This window comes from Paramormyrops kingsleyae, chromosome 17, assembly GCF_048594095.1.
Source record: "Paramormyrops kingsleyae isolate MSU_618 chromosome 17, PKINGS_0.4, whole genome shotgun sequence".
Taxonomy (NCBI): domain Eukaryota; kingdom Metazoa; phylum Chordata; class Actinopteri; order Osteoglossiformes; family Mormyridae; genus Paramormyrops; species Paramormyrops kingsleyae.
The window spans coordinates 25,139,322-25,165,114 of record NC_132813.1 but is presented as its reverse complement, the minus strand read 5'-3'; positions in this window follow the sequence as shown (position 1 = coordinate 25,165,114).

Below are 25,793 nucleotides of genomic sequence, written 5' to 3'. Positions count from 1 at the left end.
ATAGACATTACAAAATGCAGTTTGGAACACTTGCAGAAACATAATAAAAGTACATAGTAAGCAATGCTGGCAGTTTGTTTTGACCCCAGACATCTGATAACCAAAGGCTTGGCTACATGAAGATGAGTAAATGGTGTAGTTGCAACATGGTGGTGATCAGTTGACAGCTCTGCCCCTCTCTTTACCCGAGTGTCCAAGACAGAAGGCTGCAGATCAGATGATACGATTATGAAATTAAATACGATTATGCTGGAACATGGTGTTCATTATGGACAAACCAGAGCATGTGAGCGGAGCAGAGCGGTGAGAATTTCCACTCCTCGCTCACGAGGCTGTTGGTTCCGCCCGCTCCTCCACTCTAATTCGCATTAAGCCGCTCCACTCAACACCGCTCCTCGCTCCACTAAAATGTCCTCCCGCTCCATTCAAATCGCTCCACGCTCGCTCCAATTTAAAAGAGGGACAAATAATCTGCATGCCTAACAAATGTCACCTTAAACCGAAGCCTTATGTCATAAAGAAATATCAGCAACGGCAACATTGCCAGTCAGAACAGAAAATATTTATTTTTAAGCAACCTATAGGCAACAACGGACAGGTTTGGAAATGACATACCACACAAAAATAGGCTTAAAAATTAAGGAATCAGTGGACTTAATAGCCTAAAGAATATACAGACACGTTTTAAATTCCTTAGTTTTTTTCTGTTGATGCAGCACGTCTCTAAAATAAAATTTTACGTTACGTGAAATAAAAAAAATTTTTATTAGACCTACTTTGAATGACAAAACGAATTTATTTGATTACCAATATTTACTTTATAGGCTTTTATACTTTAATTTACTTTATAGACTTGATATGCTACAATGCATATAAAACTTGCACGCGTTTTGCTTTGGCTTCTGCTTGTTCGCGTAGCACACTCATGTTTCTGAGAAAAGTGATTCCAAAGTGAATCTTTACTCACTGAAACAGTTTCACCACATTATTGTTCTTGCTGTACATTATTGTCATCTATACGTTTGATAAGAATAGTACACTTGTATGATTTATCAGTTTCCTTTGTGAAATACTTTGCGAATTCCATCTCGGCCAATTTGTGTAACTGTCTTGATAATTGTACAGATGAATTCTGGGTAGATTTAGGCACGCCTCAGAATTGTAGTGTGAGCGGTATCGGAGCGAAATTGGAGTGAGACAACCGCTCCAGCCTTAATTAAAAAATCGCTCCACGCTCTGACCAAATTCCGCCCGCTCTGCTCCTTGCTCACGCTCCGCTCACATGCTCTGGGACAAACCATGCATTGCACAGAAGTCCAATAAAAGAACACTACTCAGGTTAAGATCAGGGAGGCTGTTCCCCCCAATCACCCCCCTCCAGGCCACACTGTCATTGCCCACGTGAGCATTGAAGTCCCCCAGCAAAACGATGGAATCCCCCTGTGGCACGCTAACCAGCACACCACTAAGGGAGTCCAAGAAGGCCGGGTTCTCTGAACCGTCGTTCGGAGCATAAGTGCAGATGACAGTCAGAGACCTATCCCCGATCCGAAGGTGCAGGGGGACAGCCCTCTCATTCACCAGGGTAAACTCCGTTGTTAATGCACCGAGCTGTGGGGCCACCAGTAGCCCCACCCCAGCCTGGCATCGCTCACCTGCCACAACTTCAGAAGAAAAGAGCATCCAGCCCCTCTCCAGGAAATTGGTTCCAGAACCTACGCTATGCGTTGAGGTGAGCCCGATTATATCTAGTCGATATCTCTCAACCTCACGCACAAGCTCATGCTCCTTCGCCACCAGAGAGGTGACATTCCATGTCCTGAAAGCCAGTTTTGTCAGCCGAGGATCGGACCGCCAGGGCCTACCTTGGCCGCCACCCGATCCACAATGCATCGAACCCCTGACATTTCCCTTGCGGGTGGTGGGCCCACCCGGGGACAGTCCCGCGTGCCTCTTTCGGGCTGTGCCCGGCCGGGCCCCACGGGCCAAGGCCCGGCCACCAGGCTCTCATCAGCGGGCCCCTACCCCAGGCCTGGCTCCAGGGTGGGGTCCCGGTGACCCTAGTCCGGGTGAGGGAAACGAGACCTTGGTAGAATTCTTTGTCATAAGGGTTCTTTAGGATTGCTCTTTGTCTGGCCCCTCCCCTGGGACCTTTTTGCCTTGGGAGACCCTACCAGGGGCTATTGCCACCAACAACATAGCCCCCGGGGTCACTGAGGCAAGCAAACCCCTCCACCACGATAAGGTGGCAATCCAAGGAGCACCATTTTCCAATTCTCTTAATCAAATACAGGGTCAGGAGAGTCTGAAGCCTGTCACAAACCAGCCTAGAGGAGTCCAAGTGATGTCACGCCTGATGTATAGGGAGCCATACCTCCAAGAGAATCACCACCTGAAGACCACCCAGTCAGGGAAGCCTTCGTCAGCCCACACCTAGGTTTCCCAGTGATTTGTTTGCAGCCATGCCTTCCCCAGCTGTTGACTGCTATCACTGATTGCTCCCTCTATTTTAGTCCCCAAGGCACATCTTATGGATGCAATATCTTCATGTTTACTGAGAATTCTAATAGTTCTCTTTGTCAGTCTACCTCCTGGTTTTCTCTTCCCATTTTTTTCTAGATTCTCAGTTTGCCTTTTCCACTGATCTCTGTTCATCACTTGCCCAAACTCAAAATTTTGATTCAGTATGTTGCGTGTTCAGTATGTCCCATGCCTTTAATTATTACATTTAATTATTTAATTTAATTATGCCTTTTAGTCTAATCAATGCACCCACCATATTTCAAAATATGACAAACAATGTCCTCTGGGACATGCTGAACAGGTTTGTGACTGTCCACCTGGACAATATCCTGATATTCTCTCAAAATGAGCAGGAGTATATATCTAGCTGAAATGTACTATGGCATTGTTTACTGGGAGTTGTTGACCATCAAATTTGCCCTGGAGGAATGGGACAAAGGACCATATCTGATCTGGACAGAACATAAGAACCTATAGTACCTCCAGATTGAAAAAAAGGTTGACTTCCTGTGCAACCACAGCGGGATCCTGGAGACGGTCATTGAGGAGGGAATGAAGTCATGAACCAGCCCAGTGGAGCCCAGTTGATGTTACCCCTCTCATGTAGGGATTCCTCCCCTCAGCACCACACCCCCCAGGGAATCCCCACTCGAAGACTCCACCCAGTCAGAGAAGTCCTGGTCAGCCCACACCCAGGTTTCCCAGTGATTTCTGTTTGTGGCCATGCCTTCCTCAGCTGTTGACTGTTGTCACTGACTGCCTGGATGCAAGATCTTCATGTTGACTGAAAATTTGAATGTTCTCTTTGTCAGTCTGTATTCCCATTTTTCTGTTCCCATTTTTATTTCTAGATTCTCATTTTGCCTTTTTCCCTGATCTCTGTTCATCACTTGCCCAATCTTCACCTGCCTTATTGACCACTATTTTTTGCCTAATGTTTTTGGATCAAGTAAACAATTTTGGTTTCTTGATCAATTCCTCTATTGTAGTCCAGCATGCTGACAACTATAAAACTAGGAGGGATCCCATGTTTTTGGATCCCATTTTGCCCATGTTGTTTTGACTTGTTGTTGTTGTTTTGCCAAATGGGAAGGCTAGTGACCAAAAATGAATACAGTCTTACAGAATATTTAGAAAATTATTTTACTTTTAGAATCACTGATCTATACGATGTCCATGGGATGTTTTCAGGGTAAGTTGGATCTGTTTACTATTTTTGCTCTCAGTTGTCCTCTGTCATTGCAGTTGAAATTTTGAGGAGATAAGGAATCTGATCAAATATACATTTTAAGGTGTGGATTTTCGTCTTTATGTTTTTGCACTAATAAGATCAATCAAAGATCAAACAAGTAAATAGAGCAAATAATAACAAATAGATTGATCCTGTTCATGGGGATAAGCCTCTAATCCTCAGCTGCGAGGATTGCTGGGATTGCTGCGAGAGAGTGGTGTTGAGCTGCAGCGATTGTTTGGGATTGTTTTTTTGGAGTGTTTTGAGTGTTTGTGTGCTTTACCTGTTTACGTGGGTGGCTGTTTATTTCTATTTATTGTTCTTATTTCGGTCAGCGTGAGTGCTTGTCTGTCCTGTCTGTTAATCAACAGCGCGATTATTACCGACAGAGAGCTGCGGGTGTCGCGTGCGCGGCGTTTTTCTGTCCGCGTTTAAACTCGTAAACTCCGTGATTATAACTAATAACATCTAACGTCGGTATCGCTACCAAGCGTCGGAAAAGGACAGTTGCTCCTGAGCTTTGCTCGGTCGCCAGTCGGGGCCGGGAGGACATTTTCCACTTTTTTCCCGCTCCGGCAGTAGCCTGCTGTGAGGGGGTTTTTGTGGTTTTTCGACCTCCCAAGAGCAACTTCGATTTCGCCTTGTTTTTAGTTCATACTTGGTTCAGGCAGAAGTTCTTCTGGTAAGTAGTAGTAAGTTTATCAGGTTTAAAATTTTTAATAAAATAATAATTAAGTTCCGTTTTAACACAAGTAATAACTTATTTTAGTGTACTCCGCACGTTACTGCATTTATTGTTACGCAAATTAATCTTTATAGTTAAATACACTATATAAATTTACTGGGCTGGGAGTACGGGGTCATAGTGAGTTAGTTAATTATGGGGCCAGCTCAGTGTTGCGTTTGCAAGATGTTTGCCCTTCTGGACGTTAGTGTCCAGTCGGACTTCATCTGCGAGCGATGTAAGCTAGTGGACTCACTCATGGTCAAGGTTCGCGACCTTGAGGAGCAACTGGCTCGCATCCAATGCAACAGTGAGTTAGATGAGCTAGTTGATACGCCGTTTAGGGAGACGGTGTGTACGCCACTAACGGGGGGGAGGGAGAATGAAGAGCAGAGAGGTCGAGAGAGCTGGGTGACCGTAGGTCGTAGACGCAGGAAAAGGCGTACACACGTTACAGAGGCGGCATCACCTGAGGTGTCTGTGTCTAACAGGTTTCAGGTGCTTCCAGCTTTAGAGCCGGAAGGGACTGGGGAAGCAGGTGGGCCCTTGGGCACTGAGGAGCCCCCTCCCCCCAGAAAGAGGGAGGTTGTGGTAGTGGGGGATTCAATTATTAGGGGAGTAGACAGTTATGTGTGCACGCGTGATAGAGGGTCCCGTACGGTGTCTTGCCTGCCTGGTGCCCAGGTAGGAGACCTTCCAGATCGTGTGGACAAGCTTTTGGCCCCAGCTGGGGTGGATCCAGTTGTCGTGGTGCATGTTGGCACCAACGACATAGGCAAGGGTAGAAGGGCTGTTCTGCAGGATAAATTTATAGAAGTCGCCAATAAGCTTAGAAGCAGAACGTCCATGGTGGTATTTTCCGAAATACTCCCCGTGCCACGCGCAAGTGAGGCTAAGTTAGCTGAGATAAGGAGATTAAATGCGTGGCTAAAAGGATGGTGTAGGAAAGAGGGGTTTAGGTTTATGGGGCACTGGAGGACCTTCTGGAACAGGTGGGACCTGTTCAAGCCGGATGGGTTGCATCTGAACCGGAGGGGAACCAGTGTACTGGGAAGGCGTATTTGTAGAGTAGTTGAGGAATGTTTAAACTAGGGACTGGGGGGGCAGGGAGGTTAGTTAAGTATGTAACTGGGGGGAAACGGAAAGCCCAAAAAAATCATATTATAAGTAGGCACTGTAATAAGCCTACCCTTTGTTGTCTGTATTTAAACGCCAGGAGTATTAGGAATAAAATTCATGATTTAGAGGCTCTTATCTCATCGGACTCTTATGATATTATAGCAATAACTGAAACGTGGTTGAGTGATAAGGATGGACAAGAATATAATATGGATGGTTACACATTGTTCCGTAAAGACCGTATAGGTAAGAAGGGAGGTGGTGTTGCAGTATATGTAAAGGAAATCTTGCAGGCAAGGGAGCTTACTGATATAAGTAAAAGTACGGAAGCTATATGGGTAAAATTAGATGCTACAAACTCAAATAGCCTAATTGTCGGTGTTTGTTACAGAGCACCCAATGTAGCTGCTGAGGAAAGCAGATTGTTATACAGTGATATTAGGATTATGAGCAATAAAAATGATGTGGTAGTTATGGGTGATTTTAATCTACCGGGGATACAGTGGGACATTGTTGCTGGCTCTTCTGAAAATGAACTTGAGATGGTGGAATTAGTACAGGATTGTTTTTTTACTCAGTTTGTTAACACCCCTACCAGGGGAGATGCCATTCTTGATCTTGTTTTGTCTAATAACCAGGACAGGATTGGTAAATTAGATGTTTTAGAACCACTTGACAGTAGCGATCATAACATGGTTAAATTTGAGGTTAAGTTTAGTGCCCGAAGAGCAAAGTCCAAATCAAAAATATATAATGTTAGGAAGGCTAACTTCAATTGTATGAGATTAAAACTAGAAACCGTGAACTGGATGGAGTTAAATAACAAAACTGTTGAAGAGGCATGGGAATTTTTTAAAAGCACATTATTGCAAGTACAAGAGGACTTCATACCTGTTTCTAGCAAGAATAAATCTAGGAAATTGCAACCTAGGTGGTTTAATAGGGACATAAAGTATAAAGTAAGGAGGAAAAGGGCTTTGTTCCAGAGATGGAAAATAACTGATGATGACATAATAAAGCAAGAGTATCTAAATCTACAGGCTGAATTAAAAAATGACATTAGACGAGCTAAAAGGAATGTCGAAAGGAAGATCGCATTGGAGGCTAAGGATGACGTTAAAAGTTTCTTCCAGTATTTTAACTCTAAAAGAGCTCTAAAAGCTGAAATTACTAATCTGCAGGATAGTAAGGGTCTTATAATTGAAAACGACATTGACATAGTAAATGAGTTCAATGATAGTTTTGCACGGGTATTCACTGTCGAGGACACTAGTAACTTACCAGTTCTTATTACTAATTCAACATCGTCTATAACTAATATATATATAACTGAAGCTGATGTTTTGCAAAGCCTAGCTAAGCTCAAAATAAATAAATCACAGGGCCCTGATGGCATCTTACCTATAGTGTTAAAAGAGATGAGGGATATTATTTGCCGACCCTTAACATTACTGTTTCAAAAATCCTTATCTGAAGGTGTGGTACCTTCTGATTGGAAGCATGCCAACATAACGCCCATTTTCAAAAAAGGGGATAGAAGTAATTTGTCAAACTATAGGCCAATCAGTCTAACTTGTATAACTGGTAAAGTTATGGAGGCTATAATCAAAGAGAAAATGGTAGATTACCTGGACTCAAATAACATTTTGAGGGATAGCCAGCATGGATTTAGGAGAGGTAGATCCTGTTTAACAAATCTGTTGGAGTTTTTTGAGGAAGCTACTCAGGAAGTTGATGATAAGAAGGCCTATGATGTCATCTATTTAGATTTCCAAAAGGCTTTTGATGTTGTTCCCCACAAGAGGCTCTCACTTAAACTCAAAGCGACAGGTATTTTAGGAACTGTAGCGACTTGGATTGATAACTGGTTAACGGATAGGAAGCAGCGAGTAGTTATAAGAGGCTCGATGTCACAGTGGGCCTGCGTTCATAGTGGGGTACCGCAGGGTTCAATTTTAGGACCACTTTTGTTCCTAATTTACATAAATGATATAGACACCAATATATACAGTAAACTGGTGAAATTTGCAGATGACACCAAGGTGGGTGGTGTAGCAGATACTGAACTAGCGGCTCAGCAGCTACAGCGGGATCTTAATTTAATTAGTGACTGGGCTGACACCTGGCAGATGAAATTTAACATAGACAAATGTAAGGTACTCCATGTAGGGAGCAGAAATATAAAGTACAGGTATTTTATGGGACCTACTGAAATAAAGGTAGCTGATTATGAGAAAGACCTTGGTGTGTATGTTGATGCTTCCATGTCTCATTCTCGCCAGTGTGGGGAAGCAATAAAAAAGGCCAATAGGATGTTGGGGTACATCTCCAGGTGTGTGGAGTTTAAGTCAAGGGAGGTAATGCTAAGATTATACAATTCCTTGGTGAGACCTCACCTAGAATATTGTGTACAGGTTTGGTCACCATATCTTAAAAAGGACATAGCGGCCTTAGAAAAGGTGCAGCGTAGGGCCACAAGAATGATTCCTGGTCTTAGAGGAATGTCATACGAGGAAAGGTTATTTGAGCTAAATCTGTTCAGCCTCAAGCAAAGGAGACTGAGGGGGGACATGATCCAGGTCTATAAGATTCTAACAGGTTTGGATGCTGTTCAACCGAATAGTTACTTCAGCATTAGTTCAAATACAAGAACTCGTGGCCATAGGTGGAAATTAGCGGGAGAACATTTCAAACTGGATTTAAGGAAGCACTTCTTTACACAGCGTGTAGTCAGAGTATGGAATAGTCTTCCTGATAACGTAGTGCAAGCTGAATCCTTGGGTTCCTTTAAATCAGAGCTAGATAAGATTTTAACAACTCTGAGCTATTAGTTAAGTTCTCCCCAAGCGAGCTCGATGGGCCGAATGGCCTCCTCTCGTTTGTATAGTTCTTATGTTCTTATGTTCTTATGTTCTTAATCATACAATCCTTCTGTTTGCTAAGCACTATTGCTTCAATTTTAGTGCGATTTGTCTCAAAATTTGACTAGGTCCAGAACTTCAACCTTACAACATGTCTGCAAAGATTGAAAAAGATCTGTCAAACACTTTTTGAGTCATTACACTAAATGGACTAAAATCTGTGAAGCTACTTTTTTTTTGCTATCATTATACTGGGTGGTCTGTCTCACTATAATATGCATGCTAAGTTTGACAAATATCTGTACAATACTTTTAGAGTTACTGTGTTCACAAGACCAGCTGCTGTTTCTTTTCTTTGCTGCTGCTTCATTTTTGAGGCAATTTGTCTGAAAATGAAACTAGGTATACATCTTCATCCATATAATTTCATCCTTCCCTTTGAAGCCACTAAGCAACAACAACAACAACAACAAATTTATTTTTGTATAGCGCATTATCACAACATTACATTGTCCCAAAGCGCTTTACAGCATCCCCACCCAAAGCCCCCAGTGAGTAAGCCATAGGCGACAGTGGCAAGGAAAAACTCCCTAGAAGGAAGAAACCTTGGGAGGGACCAGACCCAAAGGGGGAGCCCATCCTCCAGGGTCCGGCAGGGAGAGTCAAATACAGTTAAATCTGAAACACAAACAGGGAGCAGGGGGGAGATGACAAGCCGGTGCCACCACTCCCTCCAATCGCCAGGCAGCCAGAAGGCAGGGAGCGGGTCATACAAGGAAGATGACACAGGCAGAACGGCGAACTGGATGCACGGTCGTCATTGGTAGTGGCGACGTCACATGTGGCAGGGTGTGCTGGACATCTTGATAGATTGAGGGCTCCAGGCAGCACCACCCAGGAGAAGGTGGTGGAAATAAATGCAATTAGTCAAAGTAAGGGAGACTATAGGCAGTGCTAAAAGTTAGATGAGTGCAATATGAAGTGCAATGCTCCGGCAGATATGGCTATGGCAGCATAAGTAGGAGGGAGAGGCAGGTGGGAATGCAGGCATGGGGAGTCCCTGAAATGTCAGCACTCCAATCCCACAAGCAATTGTGAAGCTAGAGTGACAGCACTGTCAATACAGTTTATCCAAAGCCAATGGCACCGATCCCCACCCAGCTCTACACCTCACACTATAGGTTTAACTGGGAGTGAGAAGCTAGCTAGAGCTAGAACTAGTGTCCATATAAGCTAAACTAAATAGGTGTGTTTTTAGTCTAGACTTGAATATTGAAAGTGAGCCTGAAACCCGCACATCCGGTGGAAGATGAGGAGCTCTATAGGAGAAAGCTCTGCAGCCTGCCGTAGATCTTTCTACCCTAGGTACTAACAGATATCCCGCACCTTGAGATCGAAGCAAGCGTGGGGGATTGTATGTGGTCAGCAGATTATTAAGGTAGTCTGGTGCAAGGCCATTCAGTGCTTTATAGGTTAACAGCAGTATTTTATAGTCAATCCGAGACTTAACTGGTAACCAATGAAGGGAGGATAAGACTGTTGTGATGTGATCAAATTTTTTAGTGTTTGTGAGAACTCTGGCTGCCACATTTTGTACCAGCTGAAGTTTATTTAAGGAACCAGACGGGCAACCAGAAAGGAGGGCATTACAGTAGTCTAGTCTGGTAGTTACATAAGAACATAAGAACTATACAAACGAGAGGAGGCCATTCGGCCCATCGAGCTCACTTGGGGAGAACTTAACTAATAGCTCAGAGTTGTTAAAATCTTATCTAGCGCTATAGAACGAAGTTACGAAGGCATGTATTAATTTTTCTGCATCACGAAGTGAGAGCATCTTACGAAGCTTGTCTATGTTTCGTAGATGATAAAACGCAGTTCTAGTAACACTTCTTATGTGAGCATCAAAACATAGATCTGAATCTACTAGAAGACCAAGATTTCTAACCACTGTGTTAGGTTGTGTAGGAAGGCCACTAATGCTGATGTGGTGAAACTTATTTCTTGCAGCCTTGGGACCAATCACCAGTACTTCTGTTTTTTCTGTGTTTAACATTAGAAATTTTTTTGCCATCCAGCACCGAATATCTAACAGACAATCTTCTAACCGAGATAGGAGTGATGTATCATCAGGGTTAACAGATATATATAACTGTGTATCATCTGCATAACAATGAAACCTAACACCATGTTTTCTAATAATGTTACCAAGCGGTAGCATGTATAGGGTAAACAGTAGTGGGCCCAGTACTGATCCCTGTGGGACACCGTATGTGACTTTGGTGGCCTTGGATGATTCGTTGTTCACATGTGCATACTGATAGCGATCAGTTAAATATGAGCGGAACCAAGAGAGTGCTGTCCCTGTAATGCCAACTACACCTTCTAACCGGTCCAAGAGGATATTATGGTCCACAGTATCAAATGCTGCAGTTAAATCTAGTAATACCAACAGTAAGCCCAAATTGCTTTGTTGTCACAGTTTTGGGGCAATCTGTTTCAAAATTTATCCAGGTCCATTTTGCCTCCCTTAAATTCCCCTGCAAAGTTTGAAAAAGATCTGTCAAAAACCCTTAAGTTATCATCTTAATGATATCAAGTGTTAAATCAATTTTATTGTTCCAGTCTGCTACCCATACAATACCTCTGCAAAATTTGAAAATGGTCCATTAAATGTTTTTTGAGTGAGTTTTAACATGATCAAGACTCAGAACTGCTCTCTCACTATACAGCGCTGGTTCAGTCTGAGGATCATCTGTCTCAAAATTAAATTTTCTATAGCTCCTCAAAGAGAAAATGCCTGTGAAAAGTTTGAAAAAGATTTGGCAAATAGGTTTTGAATTATTGGCTCATATATCAAAGTGTCTGTGCTGTGTACTTGTGTGAAACCCATATGTATTTCCTAAAGGCTGAGAAATTTATTTAGGTGACCATAGCGCCTAATTTCTGCTATAGAATTGGTTGAAGCTTTGCCTTGGCAAGTGCAAGTCTAGCAGAATAAGACCAAGCTGGATTTGAAGACATTATTTATTATTTTCATTATTTATTATTACACTATCATTAAACTCACAGTATTTGTGTAATTCATTCCAGTTTCTGGCTTCACGGTCAAATTTTCTTTAGGCAAGAACACAAATAACCAAATCGTTCAGGACCGGTGTGCATCAATAAAGTATCCCCAGCAACAACTAGAAGAATTGGACAACATCACAGGCATCAAGAGAGGAATGCATCACAGGCATCAAAAGAGAAGAGAACTAACTCAGACAGTCCCTTCAACTAAATGAAATCCGCACATCCAAGGATAATAAAAACTGATCAGCAATTTACCATTAAAACTTATTCACTTGTGTGCAGTCAAATATGATTTGTTGTAATAACAACAGGCACAGCACTGTAACATTAAATTTGCAGCAATGAGCAGCATCATTGCTTAATGTTAGCATTACATAATGAATATTAAGCATGAAATGTAACTGTTTTCTAGATGCTTTTAACAAAACAAATTTTTTTTTAAACATATCCTGGATATACCATTTTTTTTTGTATCATATTTGACACATCGGGTATTTTGGACATGTACAAATCATATTTTGAAAAAGATGCATTTGTGTGCCTTTAGAAAACACTTGACATACTTAAACATGTTTTACAGCATTTGACAACTTTTATGAGTATTTTGCAACATTTTTGGGTTTCCAAAAGTCTTCCACACTTTTCCTCTGCAATTCATCTACCCAGCTAGAAATAAAGAAACTGAACCTCGAAACCTTTATTAGCTTTCATTTGCTTCAGTGTTACCCACAATGTTTGACAAACCAGAAAGTGACATACCCATAACGGGCACCAGTGTTACGTCCTACGTTAGGTGAGCAGGCAGGATGGGGCGAAGGACGAATCGGACATGTGGAAATCCAAAAGACGGGTTTTATTTAGGGCAGACAGACCACAACTAAGAACAAAACGTCAATGACAGACCTGGGGAAACAGACTTGAACGCAGACTAAATACAGGACGTGACCTCAGAATAAACGCAAGACAGCTGATACAATGGGAATTGACATGGGGTTAACAAGGAGGGCGTGGCACACACAAGGACTGGACATGCAGGTCATGACAACGAGGCAGCTCACAACCATTTCACTTTCAATGTGTATGGGATCCAACAATATCCATTTTGTATTGTTTAGTTTAATTTTGTTTTATTTATTTTGGTTTTCTATGACTGCAACGTCTTGGTTTTAATTTACCCCAGGAAAGCTATTGAAAAGAATGAATAATGACCAAAAAAAATGTCCAAATGGATTTTTACTGTTCTTTATCTCAAAGGTCTATGCCATATACTGTAGGTTCCGAAAGAATCCGGATAAGCGTGGACTGCACACTAAGGTAAAACAAAGATTATGGAAAAAGATACTGGTGGGGCCTGAGGCAACACCAAAGGAAAAAACAAAACCAAAACACCTCTATCGCTTTGTTTTACAGTCTTACCTACTCCTTAAGGCAAAAAGAACAAAAATATCTTATATCTACCCTATACTGCCAAAACATAACTTACAGGAGGTGATGTTTGCCTCTACTGTAACAAAGCTAACAGCAAAATAACTACGTACTGTACTGCACGATGCGCATGTACGAGAAACAAAAAAAATGGAAAAGATTATATACTATCACTTATTGAAACTATACAAACGGACAGTGAATGAGTAAACCGAAGCCAGCATGAAGCCCGAATAAAGCTACACCAACCCAACCTGATCAAAACAAGCAAAATGAATTGTATACATCAAACATTAGATAAAATACAACATCAATGAAAAGAAAAAAGAGAGAAAGAGCTCAATACCAAAACCTGGCAGCAAAATTATTAGCAACAGCAAGTAAACTCTGAACAAGCTTATTGAATTGAAAGAGTTGGTTCTTAAACAGCAAGCCCAGCTGGATTTGCTTGAAACATTTAGGTCCCCCCTGTGGTAATCTTGGGGTTTCCCTTCCTTTGAGAGTTCATCGTTTTAGACCAGTGTTACTCAAACTTTTTCAGACCAAGGACCACTTTCTCAAAAAAAAAAAATCAGGGACCACATCCAACCACCCCCGTCCCACGCCAAAAAAAAAAAAAAAGGAAAAAAAAAAGCATAAATGTTTTGAACCTTTTATTGTACAAAACATCTAACAATGGTTAACCAATGGTTTGGAATGTTTTTTTTTTCTTTTTCAATTTTATTTAAAGTTTCCTGTTCGAAATATTGAAATATGTGAAACTTTAGTTCCTCGCATTTCCTCTCGAAAAATGCCAAGGGTTTGCTAATGTAATCTTTGTGCTTTGTGTCTAAGTGCCGCTTAAGTTTAGCTGGTTTCATTGCCTCGTTGGCCAAGATATCGTAGCACAGGACACAGTGTGGATTCGGATCCTCGGAATCTCCAGTCCAAAAAAATCCGAATTTTAAGTATTCATCATGGTATTTCCTTTTAACTTTTGTAGATGATTTCCCAGCATGTTGAATTTTTTTTGGTGGAGCTAGGTCTACCTCTTGTTGCGAGCAGTGTTGTGAGTGGGACTCCTCGCTAGCTCCCGACTCCTTTCTATGCACGTCGGTATCTTTATCATTTGCCTTTCTTTTAACTGATCCCGTCTTCAGCTATCTATCCATCCTTGTTTCATACTATCTGTGTATTTTTTTTAGTTAAAGTTCAATGCTTTTACTGCTTTTTGCTTCTTTTCACTTAGCCTACTGACCTGACAGCGGATGTTGTTTAGGAGACGAAATTGGTGGGGTTGATAGGCAACAATTTAGGCACTGCCAATTCAGATTTATTTTTAGCCTACATTTATTTTTATACATTTTTTTAAATAAAATGTATACATTTTTGTTCCGAGAATAAATTCGCTTTACCCTTCAGTCAATGTTAGGTTAGGTATTTTTTTTTAGAGATGATGTCACTTCACGGACCACTTGAGGTCGCTCACGGACCACTAGTGGTCCGCGGACCACACTTTGAGTAACACTGTTTTAGACTTATGCCAGATGTTCAACCTATTTGTACAAGCTGTAACCTTCCCTGACATGGAAAATTCTCGCTATTGTCAAGCTATTAGGCCTGTTGGTGATCAGGTGTCTCATGCCGTTTCTTCTTCTAATGACTCAGCCAGTCAGTAAGGAAACTAAAGGCCCCCAGCCTGCAGAGCCATGTTTTGGAGGGGGCGCTGTTTGGCTCGATGAATTGTGCTACTTATAGCCACTTGGTACGGACCTGCCCTCTTGTAAGTGTTGAGAAGGGTGGTGTGGTAGTTCCCTGCCTTGTGGACATGTGGTCCATGGTCACTACTGTTACGGAAAGCTTTTTTAAAAAAACATTTGGCCCATTTGCAAAAGCAGGAGTGTAAGTGGCTAGGGCTTAAAGCAGCAAATAGTTTGGACATACCATATGTAGGTTATTTTGAATTAGACATAACGATCTTGGGTCAGTGTATTCCTAGGCATAGTGTCCTGGTTGTGAAAGATCCTGTGAATTCTGTAGTACAACTACGTAAAGTAGAAATCCCAGGTATTTTGGGTATGAATGTTTTGAATGACTTTTATCATACTCTGTTTGAACACCACTACCAGTTCAAGTTGTTGCAGGCACATGACACATGGATAGGCACAGCTGTCCATGGTCCCGGTTACATGTCCCCAGACATATCCAGGTTTTATTGGAACTTTTCGGTTTTGGTGAGGGAGGTCTTCTTGAAGGCCTGCTCCTTTCTTCCATTATGGTTCGCATGGAGAATGGCATTCTTTATGCTCCTATAACTAATGTGAGTCAAGCAGATGTGTAGCTTCCACCTTGTTATCAAGTTGGCACAGTGGAGACAATTTGTTCTAGTCAGTGTTAGGGTAATTCTGCTGCTATTATTGCGACATCATCAACTGAGCTTTGCCCAAGAAGCAGTTTCCTGTGCTAGTGATTACAATCTTGATGTTCCTGAGTTTCCTGAGCCTTCAGGCCAACAGTCTTTGCAAGCTAAATCTCTCTTTTTGAAGTATAGCTCTGTTTTTTCCCATCATGATGGTGACTTGGGTTGCATCTGTTTAATTGAGCATGACATTCCGCTGCTAGATGAGGTGCCAGTTCGGCAGCCTTATCGTCGCCTCCCTCCATCCCAGTATGAGGTGGTTAAAGCACACATCAAGCAATTGTTGGAAACTGAGGTCATCCGTGAGAGCAGCAGTACTAACTCATCCCCCATTGTGGTGGTGACGAAGAAGGATGGTAGCCTGCGCCTTTGTGTTGACTATAGTGAGAGGACTATAATACCAAGACGTGTAAAGATGCTTATCCACTCCCATGAATTTGGAGTCATAGGATGCTCTATCCGGAGCTAGGTGGTTTTCCACTTTTTATCTGGCAAGTGGGTATAACCAAGTGCCATTGGTAGAGCGGGATAAAATGAAAATGGCTTTTTGTACTCCTTTTGGATCGTTTGAGTTTAACAGAATGCCCTTTGACCTTTGTAATGCCCCTGTTCGGTGACCAGCGCTACTATTCACTATTGCAGTATTTAGATGATGTGATAGTATTTTATTCTACTGTGGATCAGCATCTTTTCCGGTTGGAAGAAGTAATTTCTTGTTTACAGCAGCAGGGGCTGAAGGTTAAGTTGTCAAAGTGCAAGTTTTTCAAGAGTCAGGATGAGTATTTGGGCCATGTGGTTTCAGAAGAAGGGGTTGCTACTGATACAGCTAAAGTGGAAGCTGTGTGGGAATGGAAACGCCCCGTCCATCTTGCTGAATTGCGTTTGTTTTTGGGCTTCACTAGCTATTATCAGCAATTTGTGGAGGGTTTTGCAAGGTTAGCAGCTCCTTTACATGACCTGGTGAATAGGTTGTGTAGCCCAAAGACGAATGGGAAGACTACACATGTGCCTTTGGTAGAGGTTTGGGACGATTATTGTGAGGCAGCTTTCCAAGCTCTGAAGCAGCGACTGGTATCTGCCCCCATGCTGGCATATGCTGACTTTCAAAAGTCTTTTATTTTGGAGGTAGATGCCATGTCAGGGAAGGTTTTGTCACAGGAGCAAAATGGGAGGGTTTGGCCAATTGCATATGCGAGTAGAAAGCTGAAACCCACAGAGAAGAACATGGAGAACTATAGTTCTATGAAATTGGAGTTGTTACCTGTTAAATGGGCTGTAGCAGAGAAGTTTCGGGAATATCTAGTGGCGAACTTTTTTTTACCATCTTCACAGATAATAACCCTCTCTGTTACATCCAAACTGTTAAATTAGGAGCAGTTGAACAGCGGTGGGTTTCTCAGGTGGCCTCCTTCAATTTTGAGCTGAAATATCACCCTGGGTGTAGTAATGGGAATGCTGACGCATTGTCCCGTCAGTATGTGGAGTCTTTGGTCCCAGGTACAGGTGTTCCTGCTGAATTTGGATAGAAGCTGCAGGATGTTTTGGTTGAGGTCCAGCCAGTTCAGTGTGAAGAAATTGCAGCCTTTCCAGCCCATGATATAGATGACTTGGGCGTGTTACAAGAGCAGGATTCGTCAGTGGGTCCGGTGAGGAGGTTTTATTGAGAGGGTAGGTGCCCAGTAACTGAGGAACGAGACATACTCCCATTTGAGGCAAAGTGTTTACTACACTAATGGGATAAATTGGTGGAAGAGGATGTAGTAGTTTACCGTTGTATTTATCCACCTTGGGGCAGGGAAGATATCTTGCAGCTGGTATTGCTGGTGTGTTTAAGAGAGGAGATTCTACAGAATGTTCACAGTAATCATGGTCACCAATTTGTAGACAGGAAACTGCAGCTCCTTAAAAGAAGGTGTTTCTGGCCGGGTATGACTAAGTGGAGTGCTGGTGCCACAACTGCGAGCGGTGTGTTTTAGGGAAGGCGGTGCAGCTAAAACCTAAAGCCTTTTTTAGGTACCTTGCAAGCAAGCTGACCAAAGTACTCCCAGGCTATACCTACCTCTAACCAAAAGGCCAGTACACTGATACATGTTCTAGTTCAGCAGTGGTTTTATCACTTTGGTCCACCTAGCCATATTCACTCTGATCAGGGACGGAATTTTGAAGGTAATTTGACTAGACAGCTTTGCAAAATGTATGGGATTCAGAAAAGTAGAACTACACCATACCATCCTCAGGGGAATGGGCAATGTGAGAGATTCAATAGTACTTTGCATGATTTGCTTCGCACACTTCCTCCAGCAGAGAAGAAACGTTGGCCCCAACATCAACCCCAGTTGACATATTCTTACAATAGATCTTTTTCACGAAAACCGGAAATACGTAATCGTAGGGTAAACTTAGTTCCGGTCAAGTGTCAATGCATTAGAAAACCCGGGATCTGAGAAAATGGAGCAGAAAATGTACACAACCTGTCTGACTAATTTGCAGAAATTTACATTTGCGGATGTTGCTAAGCTCGTGGAGGAAAACTCCGTCACGAGAACGAGCAAACTTTATAAAGGCTACAAATTTTTCCACGAAGAATTTGTCCATAAGTATCCAGGTAAGTAGGGGGCAATCATGCTAACTGTTACTGAACTGTTAGCTAGAATGACAAATCATTAACGTGTCCACTTAGACCTAGGGTTAGGTTTATAGGGTTATGTTTGTACTGTATAGTATAGAGGAAATAGACTACCTTACTAAAGCAATATAACACTCGTGGTTGTGATCATTTAACATTTTTCTCTGACAATGTCTGTTTATTTGCATGTTTGCATGTCACAGTATCAAATGTAGTAGATGGGCAGGTTTTTGTGAGGGCTAGATGCTACGCATCTCAGAGGAAAAACGAGGAGCCTCACAAGCTAGAGGTTTGACCACTGAGTGCACAAGTTCCCTGTGGTTCTTACTGCCGTTGCAGTACTGATCACTTGCTGCCGAGTTTCTGCACAGCTACAGAGTAGATAGAAAGGTTCTCACACTCTTGTTTGTGTAGCCTTGCTGGCCACAGGAGTGCTGTGTTTTATATTGTTTTGATTAAAGAGTAACAATAGGTGTTTTCCAGCATAAGTCTGGAAATCTAACTTAATGATGTGCAGGAGCTTTGACACAGCTGTTTCTTTTCCATTTCATTCCATAAGCTATAAATCTCTACAGCTGTTTCAACCCTTTCCTTAAACTGTTACTTCTGTTTACCATTGACAGTGATGTACTGTTATGAACAGTGATGTCATGTACACCATGCTTATTAGTATTTCCCTGTTTTTTCTTTTGGTGTATAGATATCACTTGCCGCTGACAATGGACGTCTGGTGGCCTTTTCTTGCAGCTGCGTAGCTGGCAAAGGTTTCTGCAACCACACTGTGGCCCTACTATACCAGACAGCACATTTTTTCCAACTTGGCAATAAGACTGTCTCTCCACCTCTTGCCTGCACAAGTGATTTGCAGCAATGGCATAGACCATGAGAACCCTTCACTTCATTTGATTTGTGCAAGTACTGAAGAAAAATTTAAAGTTAAGTGAAAGTACGTAGGCGGGTGGAGCCAGGCTACACACACACACACACACACACACACACACAGAGCAATTATATTTTATTTTGAATTTTAGGGAATCCATCCAGAACCTTTGAGTGATGTGGTGGTGCGTAAGACAACAGCAGCAGGCAAGAGTGGTCTTAGGTCCACATTCTACCAGGCATACTCAGGTCAGATGACAATTTATGTCCATATTACTTTTACTGTGAAATCAAAATGTTGAATTAAATGGTTGACTTAACTGAATTCTTTCTTTCTTTAGGACCATTTCCTGACCCTGATTTGATGGCTGCTGGAGCCAAGCTGCGCGAAGTTCAACCTCAGCCTCTCATTGCACTTGTGTTAGATGGGTTGTCTGAACTAGAGCTGACTCCATCTAAATTTGGCCCTGTTCCATGTGGATCCCCCCTATCATACCATTGTCCACCTGAAACATCCAGTGACCTTATCCTGCACCACTTGGCTCCTGAATTCCCAGCTCTTCCTCTTGATCAGCATACCTTCTCTAACCTGGACTTTGTTCCAACAGTGCACCAGCAGCTGCACCTGCAGTCATTGCAAGTGTCACCACAAATGGCCAGTGAAATTGAGAAGGGAACCAAGCAGCAGTTCAGATGTGCAGTTACGGCAACCACGTTTAACTGCCAGTTGCTTTCGAGAGGCCTGCTCTTCTTGGGAGGGAAAGGCAGATCCAGAGACTGCAGCAAAGGCCCTTGCTGGCCAAATGATAAGAGGCTCGAGAAAGCAGACTGCTGCAATGCTACGAGGTCTGCAAATGGAGTCAGAAGTCCTGACCAATTATGCTAAGTTAAGGCGAGTTAATGTGCTGTCTGTTGGATTTGTCATTTCACCAGAAGCACCACATCTTGGGGCTAGTCCAGATGGTAGGGTCTATGACCCCTTACAGTCACCGCCGTTTGGACTTGTAGAAGTGAAGAGCACCACAAAACATGATGCTTCGCAGGTTGCGCACCTTAAGAATGAAAATGGCTACGTCAGCCTGAGGCAGTCACACCGGTACTACTGGCAGGTCCAGGGACAATTAGCAGTAACCGGCCTTGAGTGGTGTGACTTTGTCACAGACACTCAGGCAAATTTATATGTTGAAAGAGTTTGGCGAGATGATTCATTCATACTCAAAATGAAGGACAAATTAGACCTTTTCTATTACAACATATACATGGATGTTTACTTGGAAGCACACTGAATTAAATTATTTGCTGTAATGGGAATGTTTTTTATTAATCAGTTTTTTATTAATCAGTTTATTAATCATTCAACATTTCACATGTTCATGTATTAACCTGTATAGTTAATTTATTAAGCAGTTAAGTATTTATCACACTGCCTCACTAATGCTCCTACTTGACTTACTGATACTGTAAAATGTAAAGTGAATTGCAATAAATCAGTTTATTCAATTAATGGCTTTTAATGTCAAATTAATCAGTTGCTCCTAGTACAAAAAAATGATACTGTTTTGGGCCTGAAAATTCAAAGTGTGTGTGTGTGGCATTAAGGGGAGACCACATGAGTTTAATAAATAATATTGTTAATCCTTTAAGTAACTATTTACATAAGTGGGAAAGGGGAAATGGGGAAAAGAAAAGAGCTGCAGCCATATCTATCTTTTCATTTCTTCCCTGTTAATGGTGAAGTTTGACGGAAATGGATTCAGGCTATCTGGCAGGATGAAGGACCACACTTCACAATTAAAAAGGGGAGCACTTACAAATGCAGCAGACACTTCAACTCAGACTACTTTGTTTTAGATCTGTCTTCACAAGACAAAGGTCCTTGAAAATTCACCATGACACAACAGTTGAGCCAGATCTGGCTGACAGTGCCCATCAGAGTGAGAGGTACAGGTGAATCCCAGATGTGATTGGACTTAATTCTACCTCTCACCCTTTCGACCACTATCCTGAGATGTGCTATGGCCTGTGTCTTCTCAGTATCCTCTCTTGTGTATTGGGCTGAACGCTTGAAGGGTGGGATGATGAGTTTTGCCCCAACACCAGAAAGAAGATCTTCAATGATGAATCCTTTGTCAGCCATCACTTCATCACCTGACTCAAGTAAGGGAAGGATTCCACTGATCTTTGTTATCTCCTTGTCAGAGATGCTTCCAGTGTACAGCGGCGAGAAGAATGTCACTAAATCATTAGGAGCAACTCCGATCAGTCCCTTCAAGGTTGTCCTGTTCTTGTAGTGGGAGAACGTTTCTGATTGCAGGGTCAGTGAAGAGGCTGCTGCCACAGCAATCTCAGTGCAGTCCAGTATCACTCGGCGATTGGGACAGTACCTCTTGAACTTTTCTGGCATGATGGACTTCACCTTCTCCCTACTCACCCAAAGAGGAAGCGTCCCCAGAATTAAGAAGAGGTAATTGGCCCAGGTGATGGTCACACGGCTCACAGTGGGAACAGTTAACTGGAACATGTCAGCAATGACCTGCTCCTTCATGCCGACAGCTACACGCATACTGTAAATAAGAAATTCATCGATTAATGGCATGCTGCGAGGGTGACTGGGACTGATGTTTTCACTGGTGCCTTCATTTGTCCTCTTTGCTTTACTTCAGTAGACCAGTCGAGAGGCAGATGGTGCAATGGACTCAGATGGAAACACATGCTCAGATGGAAATTTAGTGTAAAATCTCATCTGGTCATCTGACGCACAGTACCGACTGAAGAGGACGGGGGGTGGCAAGGCTTTCTTCAGCTTGGTTTCCAAGTCTTGGATGTAATCTATGGTATGATCTAGCAAACTTGTGGTGATTGAGAAGACAAAATTCAGTCCTCCATTCAATTTAGTGAAATTATAAAGCCATGTGGATAGCAGTATTTCTTTTATCAACTTCAAAAGTTTATGGAAATGAACAATTAGGCCTATTTACATAAGTTTCACATTATGTAGCCATAATGAATCATTATTTCATCCATTTGTTATGAATGACACCGATCATTTGCATTGCATAGCTTCGTAGCTTTCAACCTGTCAACATTATATGTCATGTACCGTTAACAAGCAGGATGGGTAGGCTAGCATTAAGTTTTACAAAATAGGCTACAACACAAAAACATAGCCAGGGAATTAGGCACAGCGATATGAGGTAAGAAATTCTTTTAAACTCTTTACCCTGTTGAACTCTGGGACATTTAGGAGCGTTTTTGTATCCCTTTATTTATTGGGCTATAACATTTTAACTACATAAGCTAGCCACTTAAACAATTTCTCCCAACAGTTACAAACCATTATTTAAAAAAAACAACAGAATGAAAATAAATATATATTTAGTATATAGAAAGACAGTGGGAAAAATTATGATGAGTAAATAATATGGATGTTTTATGGAGTTTCAGCAGTGTGTTTTTGTGGGAATCCCTTTTAAATTTACTCTCTTTTGCACACACGATTACTATGGAATAATTTATTGCACAAACACGGGACCTAGTAGACGATCGTATAGGGTAAGTCTTCTAGATTTCAGTGATATGTGTATGATGCTTGTGTGTTAATCCTGTCGCGAGTTATGAGTCTGAGATTAAAGGTTACAAAAATGAACGCAAAATGCGTTCATTGAGTTCAAAAGGTTAAGTTATCTGCGGTAAAATATTGACAAGCTGTTACAGTGATTGAAGAAGGCAATGCGCCACTCTACCATGAAGACATAACATTAAAGAAGGTGGAATTTCTTACCTGCGGGCAGAGGAGTCGCATAATCGTGGTCCAGTTTCAAAGCTTTCTTTGCCAATTCCTTCTCGACTCCCACAGATGTTAAAGGCTGCCGTTTTTGGCACCGCTCATACACAGGGTCCCTTTTTTCAGTAGACTTGAAATCGTTCCAAGGAAAAAGGCTAGGGACAGCCTCTGGTTTCAAGCGGCGAACAGTGGTCCCTAAAACAAAGTCGTCTGAGGTGAAGTGTCTGCTGCAGACGTAAGTGCTCCCCTTTTTAACTGTGAAGTTTGGTCCTTCATCCTGCCGGATAGCCTGAATCCATTTACGTCGAACTTCACCATTAACAGGGAAGGAATGAAAAGATAGATATGGGTGCTTTTGGGCATTACAAGAACAGCCCGGTACACTGCAAAAAGAAGAGGTTGCTGCTTGCGCCATTTTTTAAAAACTGGCGGAAGTAAAGATACCCTACGATTACGTATTTCCGGTCAAAAATGCGGAAGTTGTGAAAAAGGTCTATACCCCACCAAACAACTGGGATGACATCTTATCATTTGATGTTTGGCTGTGAACCTCGATTCCTGGTAGACTATTTTCTGGGTCCTGCTGGGATCAGTCAGGATGGTGGACAATTGGAGGAATGGGTACAAAACCATCAGGAAAGTTTTCGGGTGGTTCAAGAGCATGTGAAGGGTGGGTTGGAGGAACAAGCCACACATGACGAAATCGGAAACACAATGAGTTGGTTGATCATCAGAGGTCGGATGAAGGTCAGCTGGTATGTTTGTGGAACCATGTTCGACATAGAGATAAAATACAGAACCATTGGGATGCCTGTTTGTATAAGGTAGTTTGGTGTCCCCGAGATCAGGCTGCGGTTTACTCTGTAACTCCAGTGGGGGGGACGGGGTTGTCCGTCAAGTTCATCTAACAAAGTTGTGTCCAGTACCTCAGGATGTTATTAGGCCAGGGGAAGATGTTCCGGTAATGTCTGCAGAGTCTGGGTTGCTCACAGAGGCAACAGAAATGGAATGAGATGAGGAGTCTTTTACGGGAAGAGGGCTGGTGGGAAGCGCGCAATGGAGTCTCCACAGGTAGGCCTCGAATAATGGAGGAGGTTGTGCCCCCCCTGAGTTGCAGAAACCAGTTAGACATTTGGTGAGGTCCACCGCTGGTTATCATACCAACCTCTATAAGCTACCACGGCCAGTGAATGATCGTTCTGTTGGGGAGGAAGACTAGTGGTTTGGGGATAGAATTCTTAGTGTGATCTTTTTTGGTTTGAGCTATGCCTAACTAGGGTTGGGTGGTATGTAATTTTTCATACCATTATATACAGAAGGACGCTGGCATTGTTTGTTCGCCGCTTCTCTAGTCAAGATAAGTTAATAATAACGACGAGTTTTTAAGGATACATTTACCCGCATAACAGACCAGTGGGAAAATAGTCATGTTTGAGCTACTGATTTATGTTCATCTATCCGTTGCTGTTAGCGCAACATTGCCTGGAGACTGTATCAGTATCAGTAGCTTGTTGCCACTCTTCGCCATCACCGCTGCATAGCCGAAAGTCCGTGTTGTATTTCGGGCTAGCAGCCATGCGGTGAAAAACAATTTGCAGTGCATTTTTCTTTCATGCCGCTGCTTTTACCACTATGTTGAGTTACTCTGCTGACCAGCTGATGAATCTCAACAGTTTCTTCATTCCACCGTGCATAAGAGTGATTAAACAACTTGGACTTCTTCGCCGACCGCATTACATCCACAGAAGTTCCCGAAGAAAGTTCCTCTACTCACAGACAAATTCCACCATCCCAGCTTTCTGGTCCACGTGAGCTGTCGCTCCTCACACACGTCATCAGAGCAGTGTCCCCTACTGGATAAGTAGTTTGGGCGTCTCTATGACAATACCTGTCTGGGGGTGCATTTCCCAAACAACGATGGAAGTTAGCATTAACGATGCATCGTACTATGGTAGTTCAAACTAACCAATATCCGAAGTATGACTGTTTCCCAAAACCGTTGTACCACAGTAGTTCGAACCACGTTAGTTAGTTGGGACTTCCGTAGTTCTAACTACAATGGTTCCAGTGCTGATTAGTCAGACTCACGGCAAGTCTACCATAGTTCAAACTACAATGGCTCCAGCGCTGATTGGTCAGACTCATGGCGAGTCGTGCACAACAACTAACAAACTACTTTCACAGCTGGTCGCGTACAAATATGTGGTCGTGTAATATCATATAAATATATAATAATCTCACATATATATATATACACTCACCTAAAGGATTATTAGGAACACCATACTAATATGGTGTTTGACCCCCTTTTGCCTTCAGAACTGCCTTAATTCTACGTGGCATTGATTCAACAAGGTGCTGAAAGCATTCTTTAGAAATGTTGGCCCATATTGATAGGATAGCATCTTGCAGTTGATGGAGATTTGTGGGATGCACATCCAGGGCACGAAGCTCCCGTTCCACCACATCCCAAAGATGCTCTATTGGGTTGAGATCTGGTGACTGTGGGGGCCATTTTAGTACAGTGAACTCATCGTTATGTTCAAGAAACCAATTTGAAATGATTCGAGCTTTGTGACATGGTGCATTATCCTGCTGGAAGTAGCCATCAGAGGATGGGTACATGGTGGTCATAAAGGGATGGACATGGTCAGAAACAATGCTCAGGTAGGCCGTGGCATTTAAACGATGCCCAATTGGCACTAAGGGACCTAAAGTGTGCCAAGAAAACATCCCCCACACCATTACACCACCACCACCAGCCTGCACAGTGGTAACAAGGCATGATGGATCCATGTTCTCATTCTGTTTACGCCAAATTCTGACTCCACCATTTGAATGTCTCAACAGAAATCGAGACTCATCAGACCAGGCAACATTTTTCCAGTCTTCAACTGTCCAATTTTGGTGAGCTCGTGCAAATTGTAGCCTCTTTTTCCTATTTGTAGTGGAGATGAGTGGTACCCGGTGGGGTCTTCTACTGTTGTAGCCCATCCGCCTCAAGGTTGTGCGTGTTGTGGCTTCACAAATGCTTTGCTGCATACCTCGGTTGTAACTAGTGGTTATTTCAGTCAAAGTTGCTCTTCTATCAGCTTGAATCAGTCGGCCCATTCTCCTCTGACCTCTAGCATCAACAAGGCATTTTCGC